The sequence below is a fragment of the Mustela lutreola genome, chromosome 2, assembly GCF_030435805.1.
Source record: "Mustela lutreola isolate mMusLut2 chromosome 2, mMusLut2.pri, whole genome shotgun sequence".
NCBI lineage: Eukaryota > Metazoa > Chordata > Mammalia > Carnivora > Mustelidae > Mustela > Mustela lutreola.
In genome coordinates, this window is record NC_081291.1 from 194379658 (window position 1) to 194383071 (window position 3414).

General features: G+C 44.6%; 1 non-coding gene across 1 annotated transcript; it reads left to right on the forward strand.

The window, feature by feature from the left end:
* The first annotated feature begins 2932 nt into the window (after positions 1-2932).
* On the forward strand, positions 2933-3039 carry LOC131826146 (U6 spliceosomal RNA). Its single transcript, XR_009351443.1, has one exon. It is a non-coding gene; the product is annotated as a U6 spliceosomal RNA (small nuclear RNA).
* Positions 3040-3414: the final 375 nt, after the last annotated feature.

The following is a 3414-nucleotide window of genomic DNA, read 5'->3' on the forward strand; positions in this document are numbered from 1 at the left end:
TTTGGGGGGGCCTCAAACAGGCACTTACAACAGCCCCAACTTAGCCCTGCCAGACCTCCAGAAGCCCTTCATATAGGTACGTGAATGGAGGAGAACTAACTTGGAGTCTTGATCCAAATGTTGGGACTTTCCTGGCCATGTACCTACCTAAGAATCTAGACCCTATGGCTCCGGGATGGCCTCCTTGCCTTCGAGCCCTGGTATCCATGACCCTACAGATAGGAGAAGCCTCTAAATTAACCTTGGGATGAGATAGAACTGTTTATACACCCTATCAGACATTGGATAACCTAAATTCTAGGGCATTTCATTGGATCTCTAATAATAGAATTACAAAATACCAAACCCTTTTATTAGAAACACCAAAACTATTAGGCCATGTGAGACCCTAAATCCTACATCTTACTGCCAGATCCCACAACAAATGTCCCTTTGAAAACTTCTTGCCAAGAAACTATGGATTTGATGTTCAGGTCCAGGCCAGATCTTCAAGACATGTCTGTAGAGAACCTGGAGGCTGTTATGAGTCATGGATGGTAGCAGCTTTGGAGCAGGACAACGGGTCTCTTGGTGTGCTGTTGTTAGCTTAAATGAGGTTATTGAGTCCAGACTTCTGCCAGGTGCTGCATGTCAGCACAAAAGGCAAAACTGATTGCTCTAGCCCGAGCCCCCAAATGAGCACAAAACTGAAACTAAACATATATATCAATTCAGCTTCTGCCTTCTATTTGGTCCATGCCCATGCTGCTATCTAGAGGGGGGGGTCTTCTTACAACCCACAATACCCCAGTTAAACATGCCTCTGAAATTTTGGCCTTGCTAGAGGAGGCAGTTATGCTCACTGCCCAAATAACCATTATCCATTGTAAGGTGCATCAAAAGGATAATGACTCAGTCTCTGTTGGAAACAACAAAGCTGACAGACAAGCAAAGGCAGCCACCAGACTGCCTCTTCAAGCCACTTTGGTTGCCAGTCTAAATCCCTTTTCCCCACAACATACTCAGGAAGAAACCCAATGGACATTTAAAAAGGTCTTTCCCATCCTCCAGAGGGTTGGCTGAAAGGCCCCCTTAATAAACTGTTACTCCTGGGAATGTTACAATGGAAATTTCTTCATAATTTGCATCAGGCAACTTAGGACATCCCCCCAGCTCTACGGGGTATCTCCCAGATGTGTTCTACCTCTTGTCTCATCACACCAGAGGGGGCCCATAAACCTCCCCTTCTTCAACCTATCCACAGACAAGGGACTCTACCAGGGGAGAATTGGGAGACAGATTTTAAGCACATAACTCACTGCAAAGGGTTCAGATATCTATTGATATTTATAGACACATTTATGGGATGGATTGAAGCCTTTCCCATTAAAACAGGGCTTTGGAGGTCCCCACTCTTCTTGATCACATCCTTTCCCATTTTATGCTTCCTGGCTCTTTACAGTCAGACAATGGCCCAGATTTGGTCTCTCAAATAACACAGCGAGTTAGCGAAGTCCTCCAGAGAAAATACCATCTGTAGGCACCATGGCACCCACAGTCCTCCCATAAAATAGAAAGGACCAACCAAAACATTAAAAGTCTCCTCCCGGGGCGCCTGGGTGGCTCAGTGGGTTAAGCCGCTGCCTTTGGCTCAGGTCATGATCTCAGGGTCCTGGGATCGAGTCCCACATCGGGCTCTCTGCTCAGCGGGGGGCCTGCTTCCCTTCCTCTCTCTGTGATCTCTTCCCTTCCTCTCTCCTACTGTGATCTCTCTCTGTCAAATAAATAAATAAAATCTTAAAAAAAAATAAAAAAAAATAAAAGTCTCCTCCCTAAACGTATGCATGAAATGCAACAATCTTGGCTGACCCTCCTTCCCCTCACATTATTAATGTCACATATCACCCCAAAATCCACAACCCATGTCAGTCCATTCAAGGTTCTTTATGGGAGTACTTTACTCCAGACAAATCTTTTATTAGACCCTGAAAGACACCATGTCACACAGTATGTTATATTCCTAGGGCAAACTGTCTCCGTCATTAATGACCACCAAAACCAGTGCAGTTGAAAACCTGACCCACCTCTCTTTCTCAGGTAACATACATCCCAAACTTACATCTGGAGATTGGGTAGATCTTAAAATTCTTTCCCAGGACCAAAAGTCACTTGAACCTGCCTGGACTGCACCTTATCGAGCTCTCCAGGCCACTCACAGAGCAGTGAAGTTTCATGGTTTCTCCCTGTGGATCCATCTTTCCAGAATCAAGACAGCTTAGTCCACAGGTGGGAAGCCCTCCACTAAGTACAGCTGTAAGCCCTTAGAGATCTACATCTGTAATTCAAATGAGACTCAGGTTCTATACACCCAGAGGTTTAGAGGCCCATGTATCTGGTCAATCTCCATTCTCTTGTATTCAATCATTCTATGATAGTATCTTAGAAAAACTCCCCAGATACTTTCCTCCCCAAATTCCATGATTTCTCCTTCCCAATTTCAAGACTTCATTCTCAACCTTTTCCTTCAGGGTGACCTCTCTGTTTACCTGGTCAGAAATCATTACTTACCTGGAGCTGTCCCTGCTCTTGATGTCTTGCTCTCACAATACCATCATCACCTCCTTTGGGATTAATCTTTGTCTTTCTCATTGTAGCCTTCTTTTGGTATATATATCACAACCTAAACATGGATTTCTATGTTCACATAATTGGCTCTAAACTTAAATAGCAAAAAGACCAGCCCATTGTGAAGCATGACCCCTCTTCTGCCCTTCTTATGTTGTTTGCTTTCACTTTCCATTGACAATACAAAGGCTCCGCTAAGGAGACACAATACCTCCTCCAAACAGCCAATTCAACCTATTCCTCCAATTGTTGGCTATGTGTAGATGCTTCCGGGGGGATCCTGGATCCGGATCCCCTTCCTGGGCCATCCCGGAAGAATGGACACTGAGTGCTTGCTCTGGCAGCACGTATGCTAAAATTGGAATGATACAGAGCAGATTAGCATGGTCCCTGCTCAAGGATGGCACACAAATTCATAAAGTATGCCATATTTAAAGAAAAATAAGAATGGATATCAATAAAGGTCTCCTTAGCTTACACTGTAACCCAAAGCTAATATGCCCCAGTCAGCCTTAAATTATTAGCAAACAGATTTCAAACCTTACATGCCATCAACCTACTCATCTTGGGAGCCCACTTTTCAGTCATTAAGCTACCCTTACATGCACCATTTGCATGATGGCCACAAGACCACAGGGAATATTAGTTAGATTCTCTAGTGCCCCCAGGCTAATTGTTCCCCTTCAATCTCTTTGGATACAGGGGACATGACAGTTCTGTCAAGGCAAACCTCAAAACTGCCCAACTCCTTCACTTTGGTTACAACCCATAAAATGGGGACCCTGCCCATTCTGTCCCCCAGAAAACTCT